The 23,503-nt window shown below is 32.6% G+C and overlaps 1 long non-coding RNA gene across 1 annotated transcript; it reads right to left on the reverse strand.

Moving 5' to 3' along the window:
- Window positions 1-582: 582 nt before the first annotated feature.
- On the reverse strand, window positions 583-7,264 carry LOC139891923 (uncharacterized). Its single transcript, XR_011773911.1, has 6 exons — window positions 7,182-7,264; window positions 6,508-6,541; window positions 5,479-5,579; window positions 3,444-3,545; window positions 935-1,152; window positions 583-711 (listed from the first exon to the last, which is right to left on the reverse strand). It is a non-coding gene; the product is annotated as an uncharacterized lncRNA (long non-coding RNA).
- Window positions 7,265-23,503: the final 16,239 nt, after the last annotated feature.

Consider the following 23,503-nt stretch of genomic DNA (forward strand, 5'->3'; position numbering starts at 1 on the left):
TACAAAACTCATTACCTCTAACTTTATGTTTCTATTTTAATCACCCAAATTACCACCCAATCATAACCATAAACTACTAGCTGCTACTACTACTTACTATTTTCTGTTGAGAACCGAACTCACAATCATCACCTCCCCTTTAACCATCTCCAAATCATCACCATGATCACCCTCACCAACACAATAAAACTGCAGTTGCTTCATCTGTTTCTGCAGGTCATCACAGCCTGCCACCCAGCTGCAGGTTTACATCCACCACCACTGAAGCTACAATAACTTTATTGTGGTAAACCGCCACCCAAAAACCATCCTCAAACTCCATGATTGCTGCTGCTATCAATTTGCCCCTCTTTTGTTTGCTTTAGTCAAAACCCACCTTGCAACACCCATACCCCCAACTTCTTATGTACCCAAAACAAAACCCATTTGAAAAACCCACTGAAAATTCGCTGATTGAAGCTTCCTTCTATTTCTGTTTTTAATACAATAAATAACAGAAGATAAATAGACAGGATTATGAGTGCTGCTATGATTAAAATAAAAATGATGGTGATTAAATACGATAGATACTCGCTAGCTCTTCTTCTTTCTTTTCATTCGATCGACACCACAAAGACAGACGTATTGTTCTTGCTGCTACTGCATCTATTTCTTTTCCTGTTTTAATCGACTCCCAGCTCAAACCCATCAAAACCATAAGCAGGTCTGTAGCTATAATCGATTATCACAAACCCTTAAATTACTAATCGAATAAATTACTTTTGATTTTTACAATTATTAATCAAAATCCACAAGCAGGACTGTAACTAGTATCGACTATCACAAAACCCTTGAACAGCACAAACTATTACTACTCGTGTTCAATTAATTTAAAAGTATAGAATATATAAATGGATGAAAGAATTAAAAGAGTATTAATGAGCCAATTACTTACATCATCGATTAATAAATCGAATTCTTGTTAGATTGAAGCAGAATGATGAATATCAGCAATGATAAAGACCGATGATGACGAGGATGTTGACAAATCGATGACCTTCTATTTATCAACGATTTCTGGTTGTTTAATCTGTTGATGATGATGATCATCATTGATGGAACGATCGAAGATGATACTTTCCCTGAGTTTCTTCTTTCTTCGATCTGATTTCTCTGTGAGATCCACAAATAAAACGCGTGATCCCTTATTTTTAGGTATAATAATAATAATAATAATAATAATAATAATAATAATAATAATAATAATAATAATAATAATAATAATAATTATTATTATTATTATTATTATTATTATTATTATTATTATTATTATTATTATTATTATTATTATTATTATTATTATTATCAAAAATTTACATCTAAAAATTTCAAAATACATTACATATTATTATATTTTAATTTTAATATGTTATTATTATATAAACTTATACGTAATATTGTTAATATTATGTATATAAATATATATATATATATATATATATATATATATATATATATATATATATATATATATATATATATATATATATTACATAATTATATTTATATAAAATATATTATAAAATACATTATAAAACATTAATATAATATTAATTAAAATGTATTATAAACATTAATATGTATATAATATTTATAACATATTTATAATATTAAAATATTTTAATAAAAGATATATTAGTTATATATAAATATTCTAATAAATAACTACTATATTTTATATTGATAAGAAATTTTATTATGAAAAGTTAATAATAAATATTAATATATTATTAAGTTAACCTATAACTAATAATTAAATCATCAATAATAATATATGAATATCTCGAGTACAATTATATGTATTAATATATACAAATGATATAGGTTCGTGAATCCGAGGGCAACCCTGCATTGTTCAGTTTGTCTAATGTCGTCATATGTATTTTTACTACAAAATACATTAGGTGAGTTTCATTAATCCTTTTTTAAATGCTTTCGCAATATATATTTTTTGGACTGAGAATGCATGCGCTGCTTTTATAAATGTTTTACGAAATGGACACAAGTGATCGAAACTACATTCTATGGTTGGATTATCTGATCGAATATGCCCTTTTTATATAGTCTGGTAATCTAAGAATTAGGGAACAGAAACCCTAATTGACGCGAACTCTAAAGATAGATCTATCGGGCCCAACAAGCCCCATCCAAAGTACCGGATGCTTTAGTACTTCGAAATTTATATCATGTCCGAAGGAGGATCCCGGAATGATGGGGATATTCTTACATGCATATTGTGAATGTCGGTTACCAGGTGTTCAATCCATATTAATGATATTTTTGTCTCTATGCATGGGATGTATGATTATGAGAAATGGAAGTATGAAATCTTGTGGTCTATTAAAATTATGAAATGATTCTTTATGATAAACTAATGAACTCACCAACCTTTTGGTTGACACTTTTAAGCATGTTTATTCTCAGGTACGAAAGAAATCTTCCGCTGTGCATTTGTTCATTTTAGAGATATTACTTGAAGTCATTCATGACATATTTCAAAAGACGTTGCATTCGAGTCATTGAGTTCATCAAGATTATTATTAAGTCAATTATAGTTAGATATATTATGAAATGGTATGCATGCCGTCAACTTTCGATGTAATGAAATATTGTCTTTTCAAAAACGAATGCAATGTTTATAAAATGTATCATATAGAGGTCAAGTACCTCGCGATGTAATCAACTATTGTGAATCGTTTATAATCGATACGGACTTCATCCGGATGGATTAGGACAGTTCCTTTCATCGTGCCCCACGGTGGGCGCCAAATGTTCATGCATATTTTTTCCAAGGGAAAACATACACACGGACATCAATGCGAAAGGGTTTTTTTAGGCGTCAACGTCGTTGATCTCCGGTCCGGTTACCGTGAATAACCCGTACACGTGATGATGATCTCGGAAGGGGCCAACGAATTGCTCGTCGGTCGATAGTCGGACCTTATCGACGGCAAAGGGAGAAAAAACCCTACAAGTCCCGTAGGTAAAAACCCTAGAGTTGCGATCGTGAAGACGATCGTGGAGAAGATCCGGCGATAACTACCGTGTGCGTTGCGGACTTGCCGTGGCGGCGTTGCGGTGTGATCGAATAATCGTATGAGGTGGTGCTTTCATTGAGAGAGTAAGAGTTGTATGCGATTGGGAGATTGTGAACTTGATGTAGGTTTTGCCCCATATTTATAGATGGGAATTAGGGTTAATTGACTTGGGGCCCAAGTTAATTGTGTAGACCCTAATTGGGCTAAACCCTACGTCATCAATATATATATATATATATATATATATATATATATATATATATATATATATATATATATATATATATATATATATATATATAATTAAGTTTTATGTAACATATACAAACAGAAAAATTTATTAATTCATAAATACCAAATACTTACTTCGTAAATACCAACTTTTTTATTTATACGACCACTTGCGACCAAATACATCCAAGTGAGCACATAGTAACCGCACTCCCAACTGCCGGGTTGTTGATTGCACTGCATTACAAGTGCAACTGCGTATTATTGACACGTAACACGTATACATATTAGTTTAACATGTAAAATGTAAACAACAAAAATAACATGAACATATACATGAACATTAACATGAGATGATGAGATGTTTGTATATAGTTTCCTATCAAAGGACCCGAAGCCCATCTATTGTGAAATTTGGGGGTTTTAGGTAAGATTCATGTAAGTAAGCCTAAATTAGTGACTTAGGGTTTTGATTGATGAAATTGTAAGTTTGGGTCTTGCATGTGTTGGTTAAGCCTTAGAACACTTGTGTACTAGTGATTTTGGTGTTGTGTTGACTTGATTTTGGGTGTAAACCCTAATTTGGGTCAAAATGGGTTTTGTGTCGATATGCGTCAAGTGTTCTTGATTTTTGGTGTTAAATTGCTGATTTTATGACATAATCACTAGTAATGGTGCTTATGGGTCGAACTCTACTTGTTTTAATGATTAAGTGCAATTTGGGTCGAGTTGCACTTATGAGTTGGTTTTGTAAGATCAAGTGCATTAAGTGTTAGTGTGTACTTGTTCGAATGGGTCGGAATTACCACCCGTAGTGGTAATTGGTGAAGTCCACTTTAGGTGTCTAAATGGACGGTTTGTGGAGGTAGGCATAAACCCTTAGTTAAGGGTGTAGGAGTCGAATTCTCTCGTAGAGAATGTATGTTGATTGTTTGTATATCTATATGCATATTATAGGTAAAAGGTTTGCTCGATTTCATTTGGAAGCGATTTACATACATGACTTATGCGGGCATTTCGAGGTGAGTGGAATATCTATGTATGTATGTATATGATTTATTTGCCCGTATTAATTGTGCACAAAGCCGTTTTGTGCGCATGGTTGTGAGTAATAGCCGTTATTAAGTGATGTCATAGCCGTTTTGGAACACTTTGGGGGAATACCATAGCCGTTTTGGGATACCTCGGGGTTAGCATACCATAGCCATTTTGGGAGCTAATCGAATAGCCGGTTCTTACTCACACGTGATCAAGTGATGCCATAGCCGTTTTGGAACACTTGGGGGGTGATGCCATAGCCGTTTTGGAACACCTCAGGGGTTAGCATACCATAGCTATTTTGGGCGCTAACGGTCATTATGAACACCGATGACTTGTTCGCGAGGTCATTCCCTTGTGATCTTGGTTAACCATGGTTTATAATTGTTGATGTTAGCATTTAATTATTATTATGATTATTTATGCTATTGATGTTGTTAGTTGTACGATTTGATGATACTAGCTTTTGTTATGAGATGATATGCGATTATATGCATTATATGATGTCGTGGATGCGAGTAGGTAAGTTGTATATGCATGTATATATTTATTCTACTCACTAAGCTTTAGCTTACCCTCTCGTTGTTTACCTTTTTACAGGTATTGTGAATTTGAAGCTAACTAGTTGTTAGACTAGATGCTTAGGAGCGTTTGGGCTCAATGGGGTAGCTATCAGATACTTGGACGCGGATTGGGGATTTGGTAGTCCCCGGGATTATGCTCTTGGTATTGGGTTGGGTTATTGAGTCTTAACTCGTATATGGTGATGTAAACACTTTTATTTAACGTTTGTGATGTAAAACTTGATTTGGATGTTACAAAGCGATCGGGTGTGGAATTGAAGTGTTAAAACATGTTTTGAAATGAAAGGGGACTGATCAGGTGTGTTGGACGCCGTCCAAGCTTCTTGGACACCGTCCAGTATAATGTGGGTTTGGGGTTTTCTGTCACATTTAAAGTTAGAACAACTGGACGCCGTCCTAATTCTTTGGACGCTGTCCTGACTTTTGAAACTGGATGCCGTCCAGATAATTGGACGCCGTCCAGATGAACTGTTTTAAAAAAAAGGGGTCGTGTTTTTGGTAAAACGAAGTTGGGTCGTTACAACAACAATATCCAGTGGGCGTTGTACCTAGAGGATTCTTTGATATCCATTTGCGATAAACTTTGACCTCAATGATCTTGTTCATGTCACCGGGTTTCAGGTCAGCAAATGGTATTGTTTGGGCCATCCTACATGAATACATATTAGTTATATCATTAATTTGAGCATAAACGATGAAATCAAAGGTTTACAGATGTAAATATACTATTCTATACAATGTGCACAATACTATTCTAAACTGAAACCACACCATCAAACAATCAATTTGAGACTCAAATCAAGATTCCAACAACTTAAAAAGTAACAAACTTAAACGTTTCAATAATATGGATTTAAAAAAGATTCAATCTTTAATCATTATAACACGATGATCTTCAAATAGAACTCAAACTTCGCAACAAAGGCATACTGTCTGTGACTATCTATGAGTCAAATCATCCACACAATTCAAATTTATTGAGTAACAAACTATTATTAACACTAAATCCATTTGCAACTTTATTAAATTATAGAGAATTTAACTAACTTTAACAGTGATCTCAGCTTTAAAAGGCCTAGCAGCACCAAATAAAATAATCACGCGTAATACAGTGAACAATAAAATAAAACTCAACAGAGCCATTAGATCTTGTAACCATCTAGCTAGTCTCTTTTCATCATCGTATATGCATCACACTTTCCTTCTTCAACATTCACATTACACTCAGGCCAACCTTTGTTGTTCCTTTCCGGTTGACTTTTCGACTCAAATGTGACCGAAAATCCCATAAACCCAACTCGATGAGGATGTGAAAGCAATTCCATTGACTCAATTAAAAAATAAATGTGCTATTAACCTATCAACTCTCGTATTATAAATCCAAAAGCAAACGATATACACACTACGATGATGTACGTTCATTCGCAAACAAAAAAAGACGGTAACAAAATGCCCAAAAATAATGATAACTAAAGCAAATCAAAAAAGTAAAGACCGGATAGCAAAAAAAATAAAACTTAACTTCTTATGCTTAACGAATTTAGATAATGGAAGGAATTTAATGTAGCCAAACTTACACATAACATCAACAATAACTCATGAACCTCGAATCTGCAAAAAATGAACGACATCCAATCAACAGCAACTTACAAAATTTATTTCCAAAAGCCAAAAAAGGGGATGAAGAAACCCAACAGCAGCAACTAACAGAAAAATAAAGCACGGTAGCAAGGATGAAATCGCGCAGCAAATAAAAGCAACTGACATATAGCAACAATCATAGACGCAAAAATCGCAGGAGAAAGAAGCGGATTGCAAGAAATGCAGTCTATCAAAACCATATATGATTAATAGAAAAATTACTATACAACTGATACTTTAAATTGTAAAAAGACAACCTCATCAAAAATCGATTAAGGAAGCCCATTTATAATCCACTAACACAATCGTATGCAGTTAGACTAAAACTCAAATCGGTTTATTAAAATAGGTTGTATACCTGATTCCTTCGATATATCTATATATCCAAGATAATATGAACACATTATTATCATATTCCGATTACTTAAAGTCAAAATAACCACCTTTATAATAGTAACTTTTAGCAAAAGTGATAGAAACTACAGAACATGCTTCAAATATTGTAATTTATTTTTTTATTTCAGCTTCCATCTCGTGATTATCCACAGTCAAGATACTTTTGTATCAAATTCCCATTAAACCATAAATACACATTCAAGTGACAAATTACCTGTTAAGTAAAAACACCAAAACCAACGATCGTAAATGACGACCAAATGCATAGATGAAAATCAAACAACAAACAACAAACAACGAACAATAAGACCAGGAATCAGTAGATGGAGTACCAGTGATGCTTTTTTTAACACACTTTGGTGAGACTGGTTATGCGATTGATTAAAGTTTGTGTCCGTGTCCTCTTTTTGTATTTCCCCTGAATGTGTCTCAATCAATTGATTAATATTAGACATCAAAATCATACCTATAGAAACTGTAGGAACACTGTAGAAGAATCAAATTGAAGGGGTTTTGCAAATACTGAGAATCTGATTTTGATCCGATGATAGTGGTTTTAAATAGGTGGATAATTGTGGTGCTGGGGTTTTAGGAGGAAGTCTGGAGGGTTTTTTTGGTTGGAGTGGTTAAAGTGAGGAATTTAGGTTAAGGAAGGTTTTTAGTAAAAAAAATTGTCGTTTTCTGAACTCGAACTACCAAAAGAGTGGTGGCTGTTAGGATATAGGTGGATAATTGTGGCGCTAGGGTTTTGGGAGGAAGTCTGGAGGGTTTTTTTGGTTGGAGTGGTTAAAGTGAGGAATTTAGGTTAAGGAAGGCTTTTAGTAAAAAAAATGTCATTTTCTGAACTCGAACTACCAAAAGAGTGGTGGCTGTTAGGATATAGGTGGATAATTGTGGTGCTAGGGTTTTGGGAGGAAGTCTGGAGGGTTTTTTTGGTTGGAGTGGTTAAAGTGAGGAATTTAGGTTAAGGAAGGCTTTTAGTAAATAAAAAAATGACGTTTTCTGAACTCGAACTACCAAAAGAGTGGTGGCTGTTAGGATATAAAAGTAAAATTTTATAACGTACGTACATTTTAGATATAGTACAATATAACATTGATAAGTGCAATGACAATCAAGTTGCTCATTATTTAAAAAGAGTTTAACTTATGATATGGTTGCTATTTCACCATCTAAAGAAAATTTATCTATCTATGTTTATATATATATATATATATATATATATATATATATATAGGCAGACTCAATGGGGAAGTAACCAATCGGGGGAAAGCAAATTTTTTTTTCCCGTTTTTTTGGAATTTTTTTTCCGGCATCAAGATCACACGAAAATATGAACATTTAGAAGAGACACTTCGTGATGAATGTTATTATTTAGGCGGGAAAACGATCGACAAAAATAACATTCAAGATAATATTGTTCGTGAAGAATATGAACGTTTTTTTCATGTTTTGTGAAGTAAAATTTAGCCCGATTTAGAGTTTAGGGTTTAGGGTTTAGGGTTTGGTGTTTTGGATTTATGGTTCGTGTTAAAAACTCAATCTAAACCCTAAATCTAAACCCTAAACCCTAAATTTCTAAACTCTAATATCTAAACCCTATAAACCCTAATATCTAAACCCTAATATCTAAACCCTAATAGCTAAAACCTCAACATACGTTCGAAAAACATGATAATTGTTATATATTACTTCTTCGAGCGTTTTCCCGCCAAAATAAAACATTTATCACAAAGTGTCTCAACTAAATGTTCATATTTTCATCCCATCTATAATGTTGGTGAACAAAGTTTTTTCAAAAAACGAAAAAAAAAAATTTTGCTTCGCCCCACTTCCCCCCGATTGGTTACTTCCCTCTTGATCCTACCACTATATATATATATATATATATATATATATATATATATATATATATATATATATATATATATATATATATATATATATATAAGAAAAGACTAACTTTGAAGGTTTAAGTACGGCCTGACATGGACAAGCCGCCGTGTTGGATATGATAGATCAAACCCTCAATGACATTTTTTTGTACTTTAAAGAAGAAAATAATAAAAACCAATTTTATTTATTTTCAAGAATGAGATCGTGAATAGTTGAAAGATATAATTAAAAAGTCTTAAAACAAATTTTGTGTCTAAAAAATAAGCGGCGTGATAATCTAAATAATACGGAGTAACAAACTTTTAATTTTTCTATCAAATTAAATTAATATTGTGCTTGTAATAGCCTAAGAAAAATGCGTTATTTTATTGTTTATATTTGAATATTTAACTTTAATAGCATCATTTATTTTTTTAATTAATCTAAACATACTACAATTTAAATTAAATCTTTTTTAAATAAAGAATTATGACATAAGAAAATAGCTTAAACTTAGCATTACTTTTCACAAGAGATTGACACCTAAGTAAAAGTGACATCATTATTTTACACATTTATAAGATAATATAGATAGATAATGTTAACTTCATACGAATTATATTAGTGTTATGATCTAGTCTAATTTTCAGGGGCGTAACTTAGGGTAGTTGGGAGGGGGTACTCGTCTCATCTGATTTTTTTAGGAAAAAACAATTTACACTAAAAAATACTAATGGATCTACATTTTTTATTAAATCTCTAAAATAATGATATCATAAATAAACATTTTCTAAGCATAAAAATAATTCAAATTAAAAAAGAAATATTTTAAAACATATTTGATGATATTATTATTTTATATTAAATAATATAAAATCTTTTATAAAAAGAAATACTAATATCTCATAAATTCTACAATCTTCTACAGAACACCAACACATTTACAAATTTTAGAACATATTGTACAACTTTTATGTAATAATTGTATTTTTTTTTTAAAGTTTCAAAAGGAATTTATTATTACTAATAATTATTATTAAAGATATAAATACTCAACTTTGAGCAAACTTTATTATTATTATAATAATTATAATTATAATTATTATATTATCAATATCCAAATATGGATTCTCTGTACGAGATTAATTATGTTACATATGTATGCGAAAATACATGTCTCTATATATTTGTAAAAATAACGACGAGTTTCTTAGTCGAACGGGCCATTAAAATAAATGACTTTATCATTTACATTCACTTAATACCTAAAACATGTCATTAAATTATTTCGTTTAAACAAACCCATGATTTCACGGGTCATTTCACTAGTAAGGTTTTATTTTTACTGTTTACCCCTCATGTTACTATTTTACCCTTGCTTTGGTCGAGTTCAAGTTCCACTACAGCGAATTGTATAGAGGGATTTGACCCGTTAAAGTTTTATTAGGTTTATCAATTGTACATTATAAATAGTGTTCAATAACAGGTTTCTATTATTTTATATGATATCAGATGCTTATGATTTATTCTTTCTTATCGTCGTCACCACTGAAAATATGTCTGTCGCCGCCACTAAATCTGATCTGCCGCCACCTGATAATGGTCTACCAACTTTCTTACTCTCTTTTTTCTCGTTTCCCGTCCGCAAATAATCTATTTTCAAATATTTTTAATCTCTTTTCTGTATTAAAAAATCTTTGTTTTATTAAAGGTAAAAATGAGACGAAAAACAATTACTCCTCCTTATTCCGATCTATTACAATTTGTTTGGTTTTACCCTCTAATTTTGTTCTATTACTTACGTTCTTTTCATTAGATGTTAGTAATTAGAGCTGAGCATAAAATCGAAATAACCGAACCATAACCATTTTAACCGTTAAAACCGAATCTAATTAATCAAACCAAACATATAACCGTGGTTATGGTTAACGATTTTGGAATAATGCTTGTTATTGATATAATGCTTGTTGGTTTGCATAACTTTTGTGAACACTTACGACAACTGAACTAGATAACGTGAAATTGCTAAACTAATGTTTGAAACTTTTGAGTTGACCTTGGTTTGACTTTATGACATCATTTACATGACCTACTGATGTAGTTGACTTAGGTTGGCCAATTTGACCAAGTTTGACTTTTGTTTGACTTGCATGAACTAGTTGACTTTGCGTTGACTTTTACTATACAACCGCATCGATCTGAGCAATAAGACAATTGTACTATGGATCAACTTATATATTGAAATAGACTTATGTAACTACATATTGGTATATCTAGGTTACATTACTCGATCTTAGTTAACCGACAACTCGGTTCTTGTGCAAAACTTTCAATTGCACTCAAGGTGAGTCTACAGTCCCATACACTTTTCTTTTGGGATGAGATAACATGCTATTTTAAAATACTTTACGAATTAGACACGAGTACTTAAATTAATATACATATGAGTTTGATCAAAAAGCCCTTAGCTTGAATATTTTAATTACATACGTAAGCTCGAATCATAGGGACGGATCCGTTAGGTCTGACAGCCTCACCCAACGAACGGGTGCTTATTACTTCATAACTTGTACACTTGACTGGTGTATGCTATCTTTGGGTAAAGGATAAGTGGCGTAATATTCAAGTGCTCATAACAGATGTATAAACTTTTACGATGCTTTGAACGAAATCTCGTGGTCTAACAAACGATAAATGATTTACTAAACCTGTAGATTCACTCAACAATTTTGTTGACCTGTTTTTATGTTTTATCTTAGGTCTCTAGAGGTATAAGCTTGATGTTATGCGAGGTGTATATAAAATAACTTAATTTTTAGCAGGAAATACTATTAAATACGATACAATTTTACACAAGATATTTATTTATTTAGAGAATGGATATACTTAAACCTTGCTACAACACTTATAGGCAGTGTACCTAATCGTACAGTAGTGTAGTTTTTAGTAAGTCCGGTTCGTTCCACAGGGAAAATCTTTAAACAAAGCTTAACGCTATATTAGTTTACTTTTATAAAAATACAAATATATATATAAGAAATATTATTATTATAAAGGGGGGTTTTTACCGTTTAATGATCGGTTTGTCGATTTTAAAACTTTAGTCGCAGTTAAAACCAAATGTAAAATAATAAATAAATACAAGACTTAATTTAAAGCGTAAAGTAAATAACGATAATGAAATTGCGAATAATAAAAGTGCGATAAAATAAACTTGCGATAATTAAAAAGTACGATAATTAAAAGTGCAATTAAATACAATAACAATAAAAATGCGATAATTAGAAGTGCAATTAAATATAAAATAAAGGAAATTAAATATGAAATAAAAGAATTATGCTTATTTAAACTTCCGTAATCATGATGTTTGACGTGTTGATTTTAGTTTTATGCCCATGGGTTAATTGTCCTTTGTCCTGGATTATTTAATATGTCCGTCTGGTTTTTGTCCATAACAGTCCATCAGTCATAAATATAAAGTGCGAGTGTCCTCGTCAAATTATCCTTATACCCGAAGTTAAATATTCCAACTAATTGGGGATTCGAATTGTAACAAGGTTTTAATACTTTGTTTAATGAATACACCAGGTTATCGACTGTGTGTAAACCAAGGTTTTACTACTTTGTTAACAATTACACCAATTACCCTTGAATGTAATTCACCCCTGTTTCAACAATTCTTGTGGCTATTAATCCATTCCCGTGTCCGGTTAAATGAACGATTATTCGTATATATAAATACCCCGCCCATCGTGTCCGATCGAGTGTATATGATAATTTATAGGGACGCCCAATTGTAAATCTTTATATTAACATTAACAAACTATCCTTTAGTTAAACAAATATAAAGCCCATTAATAGCCCATAGTCTAATTTCCACAAGTGTCGTTCTTTTGTCCAAACCCCAATTATGGTACAAAGCCCAATTACCCAATTTTAGTAATTGGCCCAACATCATGATTACTTCGTTTTAAATAAGCATAATAATAACTTAGCTACGAGACATTAAATTAAAAAGGTTGAACATAACTTACAATGATTAAAAATAGCGTAGCGTTACACGGACAGAATTTCGACTTACACCCTTACAACATTCGCTAACATACCCTTATTATTAGAATTATAATTAAAATTAAAATTAAAATATAAATATAAATATATTTACGTATACATATATAGAGAGATTGAATTTGGATATTGAAAATGATCAGAATTCGGTTGGCTTTATAGGGAATTGAGTTCAGGGGTACTCCGCGACTCGCGGCAACTTTTGCCTTCAAACTCCGCGAGTCGCGGAGTTTGAAATTACAGCTCACCAACTTTGCAGTCTTTCTTGCCGACGGATTTTTTTATTTATATAATATATAAATAATTATAAGAATTATTTAAATATTATATTATATTTATGTGCATAGTTGACTTGTAATTTTTAGTCCGTTGCGTCGAGCGTTGAGAGTTGACTCTGGTCCTGGTTCCGGATTTTCGAACGTCCTTGCGTACAATTTAATATCTTGTACTTTGCATTTTGAATCTTGTACTCTTGTAATTTTGAGACGTTTCTTATCAATAATTGGAACCTCTTTGATTGTATTTTGTACTTTTGAGCTTTTTGGTCGTTTGCGTCTTCAATTCGTCGAATCTGTCTTTTGTCTTCACCTTTTATTATTTAAACGAATATCACTTTTAATTAGAACAATTGCAACTAAAAGCTTGTCTTTCTTGAGGAATAATGCTATGAAATATATGTTCGTTTTTAGCATTATCAAATATTCCCACACTTAAGCGTTGCTTGTCCTCAAGCAATATCGTCTTGAAATACTAGAATCACTTCTTTATTCTTCACACTTTGTACATCAGTGATTTTTATACGGCGGTATAAACAATGGTAGTAACGATATGGTTTACAGTCCCACATGACTATAAAAATTTAGATCCATTAAGGAAATTGGATCTTTATGAAAACATTTGATCTTTTGAAAATTAAATCTAGTTTTTACCCTAGATAAGTTTTTCGGAATAACCCTTTACCGGTGTTTGCAAATTATTTTTGTGGGTTTGGTGGGTTTCATATTTGAAAATTTTAGCTCAAAACTTATGGTTTTGTGTCACCTACTTGCTAACCTTGTATTAGGAAAGCAACACGTCCAGTTTACTTGTCCCGTATATTACCTTTCGGTAAACTACCGTCCGGTTGTAAAGGAAAACGTTGAACAAGCAACTGTTAAGGCAATGTCCCCTGACATGCTTTTAATTATGGTCTATAACGTGTCGGACGCAATTACTATCCTTGGTAGGAGCAATAGTAAAGCTCACCCTTATAATTTTTCGGTCTGGCACAAGGTCCTGTCTTTGACCACTATGCAACCACCGTTCTTACGGTTGACACCCGATTTGGTTCAGGTGACCTAACGAATTCCAGGTGAATTCCTAGGATTTTACGTTCAATGGTAATGAACGCATTGAAAATGGGTTTTTAGAAAACAAATCGGTTTGTAATTTTTGATCAAAATATTTTCTCGTTCAGGCTCGAGTTTAGATATCATTGAATTCCATGAGTTTGTAATTCTCAATCTTTAAGGTCAATCTCAAGGATTGAGTAATATCAGGCTTAAAAGCTGATTTTTTTTTTGATCTTTTAAGGAGATTATCCTTTCTGGGGATCTGATTAATTAGTCTTATCCAGCTAATTTGCATGGTGCCCCCCATTTTACGAGATAAATCCTTCTCATGGTTAGGATAAATCTGACCACTTGGCGACCCTTTTTAATGCTGAGGTCCGTGGATTTCCTGCTGATTTTAGTGATGACTTTTCTAGATTTTTCGTCAACCTACAGCTGGTCTGGACGACAACTTCCTGACCTAAATCAAGAAGTGCGTTTCTTTTTCGGAAGACTTTAATTCCTTTTAATGATGGAATTGATTCATCGTGTAGATCCATATTTCTTACAGTAAATCAGGTAAAAAAATTTTAGTTTAGTTCAAAGCAAAAGTATTTTTAGTTATTTGTACAAAAATATGTGACATATGTTTTGAATTACTTGGAGAATTTTCCCACACTTGGCTTTTATTTTCCTTTTTATTGTCCTCTATTCCATTTTAAATGAATTTTAACATTTTGGTTTGTTTATCAATTTATGTCCTTTCCGAGGTAACAATAATTTCGGTGTTAAAACCTAGTTTTATCGCTCATAAATATGTATAAACATGATTTTGAGTTCATTTAATTAAAAATTTTGAAAAATTTTACTAGAATTGGGTAGTCAGTATATAAGACTAGGGCTGTTCTTTATTATCAGAGAGCACTAGATTCTAATACAACTACTACTTTACTAGTATTTCTAATGGTAACCAAGTGTATAAAGTAAAAATTTTAAAATCCGAAAGAATTTAACCCCTTCCCACACTTAAGATCTTGCAATGCCCTCATTTGCAAGAAATCAGTAACAATTTAAATTATTGAGGGTGATTTGTGTGAAAACGATTAAATTTTACCAAAGTTTCCAAACATATTTGTGTTTGTTTGCTGAATGATAAATGGTGCACATCATTTGTTCATTCCGTCTTGTTGTTATTTCACATATATTTTGCATCTTGTCGTCAAAATTAGTTGCTTTTGCTGAACTTAATGCCAGTCTTTGAAAATGCGTTGTTTTACCCTGTTGTGTACATAAGATAAACTGCAAACATATATACATATTTTTGAAGTTTGGTATATTACCCCACATTCAAAAATTATTAAAATCTAAGAATAAAAGTTAGAAAATTATAACAACTATTACAATATTAACATAAGTATTAAACGTATCAACATTACAAATTACAAAATAAATAAAACTAAGTAGACTAGGGATGATACTGATACCAGTAGGGGTTCCATGCATAACCATAGGTGCTATAAAATGCTTCGGCTGGGTTATACGTAGGATACGGTGGTTGAATCTCTATAGACCAGGGGGGAATATGGGCTTTGGAGTAGGAATATAGTTTCTACCTATATGTTAGCAATAAGCTATGATTTGGTTTTGATGAACTTGCCAATCTTCAAATGCTCTCTGTCTAGCATTTTCGTACTCCTGTGAAGCTATAAACCTTTGCATTTCTTGCATTTCATTTCCCCCCTCCTACATTACCTTGCTGTTGGTTTCTCTCAACCTGTGGATGTCTACCATGGTATTGTACTGCGGCGTTATTTCGCCTCTTCAAAACTTTCGCACCATGGTATACATTTAAACCTATTGTATCGCGGGGTTCTGGTTCTTCGACTAATAATCCCCCCGACTTATATCCACACCGAGATATTCAGCAATCAAAGTAATAAATATACCACCTCCTATTATGCTATGCGGTCTCATCCCCCTAACCATAGATGATAAATAATAACCCACACAATAAGGTATACTTACAGCGCTTTGTGGGTCTCGAATACACATATGGTAAAATAAATCATGTTCATTTACCTTTTCCTTGTTCTTACCTCTTTGTGTAATCGAATTAGCTAAAAACCTATGAATTACTCTTAATTCAGCTCTATCTATATCCAAATAAGAGTAATTTCCCCCTTTGAATCGGTGATGGCTTGTCATTTGACTCCATACACCATGTGTATCAAAATTTTCATCTATCTTTCTACCATTTAGTATCAACCCTCTACAATCGGCAGATGCTAACTCCTCAGGCGTATATATACGTAAAGCCTGAGCCATGTCTAGTAAAGACATGTGGCGCATCGAACCTCCTAACAAAAATCTAATAAAAGATCGATCGGTTAAACTAGCTACCCGATCATTTAATTCTATACTACACAACAATTCTTCACACCATACTTTATATACAGGTCTACGCATGGTGAATAAACGTACCCAGTCGTTAAAAGTAGAATTACCATACCTCTGTGCAAGTAATTCCCTAATTGGCCCGGCCAATTCTACAGCTTCTAATGGTCCCCATTCTATGACCCTAGGTACCTCAACAACTTTAGAATGAAGAGTATGCAAACTCCTTTGGTATTTTGGATAATCTATCCAAAGTCCGTCAAATCTCAGGTTCAGGTGCAAATCTTCCAAGTGCATATCAGAAAATGTCATGACTGGATGAGGTATATCTTGTTTGTAGTAGTTATCCACCTCCTGTTGTTCCGCATTCTCAGCAGGAGCATTGTGAGCTTGGGATGAAGATTCACCCCTTTCAGTCTGCAAAACACATCAAACACAATTTTTGTGCATCCAAATATGCATTAGTGTCAGCAAAATCATTAATCAAAATAATTACAATGACACGATCAATTTATATCAAACTTAAGCTCATTTTCATATTTTCATCAAATCTACACTTTTTCAAATAAGCATATACGAAAATGTTCGCCAAGTTCATAAGCATTCAACTCAAATAACATGTCAAAATAATCATTACTAGCAATTAAACAAGTTTCAAATGGCATTATCTTTCAAAAATCAAGTTCATGAATTTTAGACTTGAAAAAGTCCACTTTAATTCTCAAAATCATGTTTAGGCTCAAAGTTTGGATCATTTAACTACCTAAACATGTTACACTACTTAATTTAGTAACAATTCATGACAAAAATCGGCCATAACCTGTTTATATCAAAAAGCCCCAAATTGCTCAAGAACACAAACCCTAGATTACTCAAAATTTGAAGTTTAAGGCTTCTAATCATGTTAAATAGCATCAATCTAGGTTATACAAGCATAATACATAAACAATTTAAGCATAATTACACTAAAAAGCATCAAAATCAAATTGGGAAAAAAATTGCTCAAGAATACTAATTTTCGGATTAAATGGTGTTTAGGTGTAGGAATTTACTGTTTTTCTTGAGTAATTCCTTGATAACATCCTTCTCAACATGATTTTAGTAAAAGAATTGATGATTTACGGTTAAAAATTGTGATTTTGGGGGTGTTTTCTCGTGTATTTTCGGGTTTTATTTTCGCAGTATTTGTTTTTGTGGTGTGTGGACTGAGCTATTCGTTCAGCTTTTATTTTTTTCTGTAATTCGGTCCCTCCGCGAGTCGCGGGGTTTTTACCCTTCAAACTCCGCGAGTCGCGGAGTTTGTATTTTTTTTTTAATAACATCTTATACTAATTAAAACAATTAAGTAATTAATTTTAAAATTTTGTTTCTCTTATTATTTAGGACGAGGTCGTTTCGGATGGATGTCCTAGTCCGTCCTTCGATAAATTTTAAAATTTATCTTTTTGTAGCGATTGTTTTAAAAGCTAAGATTTTTGGGGTTTTTTTAATATTTTTGGCATACTTTAATTCAATAAGATTAAAAATAATGATAATAAAAGTTCTCGTCCCTCCCTTGGGTAAAGCAATTTCGGTTTAAAGACCTAGTCTTCAACTTACGACGAATTTTAAAAATCATATTTTTAACTTAATGAGATAAAGTAAATTTTTGTTTTTAAATTCACACCAAAAATAAAAATACATAAAATTCAAAATTTATATTAAAATTTCACACCAAACTTAAAATTTATGCATAAAATTAAAAATTCATATTTTAAAAATTAAAAATTCACACCAAACTTAATTTAAAAATTCATATTATAAATTCACACAAAACTTATATTAATTTTTCAAATATTTACAATTTTAAATATATTGATTTTACAAAGTTTATAATATTAATTTAAGATTTATATATTAATTTTAAAAACATGGTAAAAATAAAATCAAAAATCTTTTTGGCTTTTTATCCCACTTTAATCAATCAAATATTATCAAAAATATGCGCCCCTCTTTTCGGTAAAGTAATTTCGGTTCCAAGACCTAATTTAACTCATGACGAATTTTTGAAATATTTTGGGTTGATTGATTAAAGATATTTATACCTTAAGAATAAACGTTAAATTTCGCAGTGATGTAATAAATTTTTGAATGATATCAATAATTTCAGTCGCCAAACCTATTTTTATTTAATACCAGTTTAATACTTTATAGCGAACAAATTAGCGTTTATTATCAAAAGGTTAAAAAAAAAAAAATAAAAAAAAAACTGTACAAACATACCTGTGAAATAGATTTCTTAGTTATATGATCTATCCCATTCATAAGATAGTCGGTTTAATTGGTTTTCCATGGCTACATAGGCGTAACCTCGAGCATTCAGTGTTTTTTACCTTCTAAACATACGAACGGTCCGTCTCTGCATAAAGTAACAAATTCGGTGTTTGAATAGGTTTGATTATTTGAACATTTACCTCCATGTGACCATTTTCCACATTTGTGACATCTTTCAAGGTGTCGTGCTCTTCTTTTCGCTGCGGATTTTGATTTTCCTTTACCAAATTGTAACTTATTATCTTCGCATCTGGATTCTTTTCTAACTCCGTCCAATCTTTCTCTGATTACTGATACTATTTCACTTGGTAGTGTGTCATTATTACGTTTAGTGATCAAAGCGTGTAGCATTAGACCATGGTTTAGTTCACAGGCAGTCTTCATTTCCTAAAAAAAATAAAATTCAGAATGGGGGGAGAAGACTAGTTCTTTAGGGTCTGCTAGGGAAAGACCATTCGGGTTCCATTTTCGAGAACTACATGAAAACAGACAATCTAACTCTAACAGAAATACATATTATCCTTTAAAGACTTGATTCTCCCCACACTTAGTTAGCTGTGGTGTCGAAATTGTGATTAACTTCATTATCGAATTTCATTGGACCATGTATGTAATGTTTAACTCTGTGACCATTAACTTTAAATTCAATCCCATTTGAATTTATTAATTCTATCGTTCCGTATGGGAAAACACTTTTGACTATGAATGGTCCAGACCATCTTGATTTCAATTTTCCAGGAAATAGCTTGAATCGTGAATTGAAAAGAAGAACTCTGTCTCCTTCTTTGAATTCTTTTGAACTTCTGATTCATTTATCATGCCATTTATTCGTTCTTTCCTTATAGATTAACGAATTATCGTATGCTTCATGTCTTAATTCTTCTAATTCGTTTAATTGACTTAATCGTAGACGTCCAGCTTCATGTAAATCAAGATTACATGTCTTCAAAGCCCAAAATGCTTTGTGTTCAATTTCTACTGGAAGATGACATGCTTTTCCATAAATAAGTCTAAAATGTGTGGTTCCAATTGGAGTTTTATAGGCTGTTCTAAAAGCCCAGAGTGCATCCTCCAATTTAATGGACCATTCCTTCGGATTTGATCCTACGGTTTTCTCTAGAATACGTTTTAAAGCTCGGTTGGTATTTTCAACTTGTCCACTTGTTTGTGGATGATATGCGGTGGAGATTTTATGAGTTACTCCATATCTTTTAAGAACTTTTTCAAGTTGAGTATTACAGAAATGAGTACCCCGATCACTTATTAAAGCTTTCGGTGTTCCAAACCTTGCAAAAAGATGTTTTAAAAAGTTGACTACAACTCGTGCATCGTTAGTTGGGAGAGCTTGTGCTTCCGCCCATTTAGATACATAATCAATGGCTACGAGTATATATAGATTATTATGAGATTTTGGAAATGGACCCATAAAGTCAATACCCCAAATGTCAAATACTTCACATACTTGGATGACATTTTGTGGCATTTCATCACGTTGACTTATTTTTCCGGCCCTTTGACAAGCATCACATGATTTGCAAAGAAGGTGTGCGTCTTTGTAAATTGTAAGCCAATAGAATCCAGCTTCATAAACTTTTCTTGCTGTTAATTGAGGCCCATAATGCCCTCCTGTTGGTCCTGTGTGATAATGGTTTAATATTTTACTGGCTTCATCTCCGAATACACATCGGCGTATTATTCCATCGGGACAACTTTTAAACAGATGTGGATCTTCCCAGAAATAGTGTTTTATATCACTGAAGAATTTTTTTCGTTTTTGGTACGATAATCCTTTTTCAAGGAATCCACAAACTAAGTAGTTTGCATAGTCTGCAAACTATGGAATTTCTTTATAATCTATCTTCAATAGATATTCATCGGGAAAGTTGTCTTGTATGGCCGATTCATTTAGAACTTCTAATTCGGGATTTTCAAGACGAGAAAGATGATCAGCGGCGAGATTTTCTGCTCCTCTTTTATCTCGGATTTCAATATCAAACTATTGTAAGAGTAAGATCCAACGGATTAATCTTGGTTTAGCATCTTGTTTCGAAAATAGGTATCTAAGAGCAGAATGGTCGGTATAAACCACCGTTTTTGCTAGAACGAGATATGATCGAAATTTGTCAAAAGCAAAGACAAAAGCAAGGAGTTCTTTTTCAGTAGTTGTATAGTTCGTTTGTGCTCCTTGTAACGTCTTACTATCATAATATATAGGTTGAAATCGTTTTTCAATCCTTTGTCCTAAAACGGCTCCCATTGCAAAATCACTTGCATCACACATTAGTTCAAATGGTAGATTCCAATTTGGTGTTATCATGATCGGTGCATTAGTGAGTTTCTCTTTAAGAATATTAAAAGATTTGATACACTCATCTGAAAAGATGAATGGAGCATCCTTTTCTAGGAGTTTATTCATAGGAGTGGCAATTTTACAAAAATCTTTTATGAAACGTCGGTAAAAACCGGCATGCCCTAGAAAACTCCTAACTCCTCTAACATTGGTGGGATGTGGAAGTTTAGCAATTACATCTACTTTTGCTCTATCCACTTCAATCCCTTCTTTTGAAATTTTATGTCCAAGAACGATACCTTCTTTAACCATGAAATGGCATTTCTCCCAATTAAGTACTAGATTTGATTGTTCGCATCTAATAAGCATTCGTTCCAGATTAACTAGACATGATTCAAATGTATCACCGAAGACTGAAAAGTCATCCATGAAAACTTCCATGCATTCTTCTATCATGTCATGAAAAATCGTCATCATACACCTTTGAAAGGTTGCAGGGGCGTTGCAAAGTCCAAATGGCATGCGTTTGTAAGCAAAAGTACCATAAGGGCACGTGAATGTGGTTTTCTCTTGATGTTCGGGTGCTATTGGAATTTGAAAATATCCGAAAAATCCATCTAGAAAACAATAATAACTATTTCCGGCTAATCTTTCCAACATTTGATCTATGAAAGGTAAGGGAAAGTGATCTTTTCTGGTGGCGTCATTTAATTTTCTATAATCAATACACACACGCCATCCTGTTACAGTCCTAGTAGGAATAAGCTCATTTTTCTCATTTGTAATGACAGTCATGCCACCCTTCTTAGGCACGCATTGAACTGGGCTTACCCATGGACTATCAAAAATTGGATAAATTAGACCTGCATCTAGCAGTTTAATAATCTCTTTCTTAACTACATCTTGCATATTAGGATTTAGTCTTCGTTGGCATTGCACATACGTTTTATGACCTTCTTCCATAAGGATTTTATGTGTGCAATACGAAGGACTTATTCCTTTAATATCATGAATCTTCCATGCAATGGCTGGTTTATGAGCTTTCAACACAGAAATGAGTTGTGATTTCTCATTTTCATTAAGAGAAGACGATATTATTACAGGTAATTCAGATTCACCATGTAAATAAGCGTATTCCAAATGGTTTGGAAGTGGCTTTAACTCTAATTTCGGAGGTTCTTCTATCGATGATTTGTATCGATATCTGTCTTCTTCTTTTAGCATTTGAATTTCTTCTGTTGTTGGTTCATATCCATTAGCTATAAGTGTAGCTAACATTTCAGCTTCATCAATTGGTTCATTACCTTCTCCTAAAGAACATTCTCCTGTTCCTTGTAATTCTGGAAATTCTTCTAATAATTCTGCATGTGCATCTATAGTTTGAATATAATAACATGTATCATCTGCAGATTACGGTTGTTGCATTGCTCTATCAACTGAAAAGGTAACACTCTCGTCCTCTATACTTAGGGTCAATTTCTTACCGAACACGTCTATCATTTCTTTAGCCGTGTTTAAGAATGGTCTTCCTAATATGAGAGGAACTTGAGAATCTTCTTCCATGTCCAGAACAACAAAATCTACTGGAAATACTAAAGTACCAACTTTAACTAGCATGTTCTCCATTATCCCTCTAGGATATTTTATTGATCGATCGGCTAGTTGTATGCTTATTCTTGTTGGTTTCAATTCTCCAAGGTCTAGTTTAGTGTATAGTGAATACGGCATTAGATTTATACTAGCACCTAAGTCTGCCAATGCTTCTATTGAACTAAGACTACCCAGAAAACATGGAATTGTGAAACTTCCTGGATCAGATAGTTTTTCTGGTATCTTATTCAACAGCACTGCTGAACAATTAGCATTCATGGTAACAGCCGAGAGTTCTTCCATTTTCTTTCTATTCGTGATCAGATCTTTCAAGAATTTAGCATATCTAGGCATTCCTGAAATCACATCAATGAAAGGAAGATTTACATTTATCTGTTTAAACATATCCAAGAATTTGGATTGCTTGGCTTCAAGTTTCTCTTTCTTCATTTTACTCGGGTAAGGAAGTGGTGGTTGGTATGGTTTAACATAAGGTTTAGCCTTAACTGTGTTATCTTCATTAACCTTTTCAACTACCGGTTCTTTTTCCTTATCTTGATTAGGTTGTGGTTCTTGTGGAGTAGGAATAGCTTCATCAGAAGTTACAGGTATTTCAGGTGGTTTAAGTGTTGTACCACTTCTTGTGTTAATGGCTTTAGCTATTTCATTCCGGGGGTTAGCATTTGTATCACTAGG

This window comes from Rutidosis leptorrhynchoides, chromosome 2 (genome assembly GCF_046630445.1).
Source record: "Rutidosis leptorrhynchoides isolate AG116_Rl617_1_P2 chromosome 2, CSIRO_AGI_Rlap_v1, whole genome shotgun sequence".
Classification (NCBI taxonomy): Eukaryota; Viridiplantae; Streptophyta; class Magnoliopsida; order Asterales; family Asteraceae; genus Rutidosis; species Rutidosis leptorrhynchoides.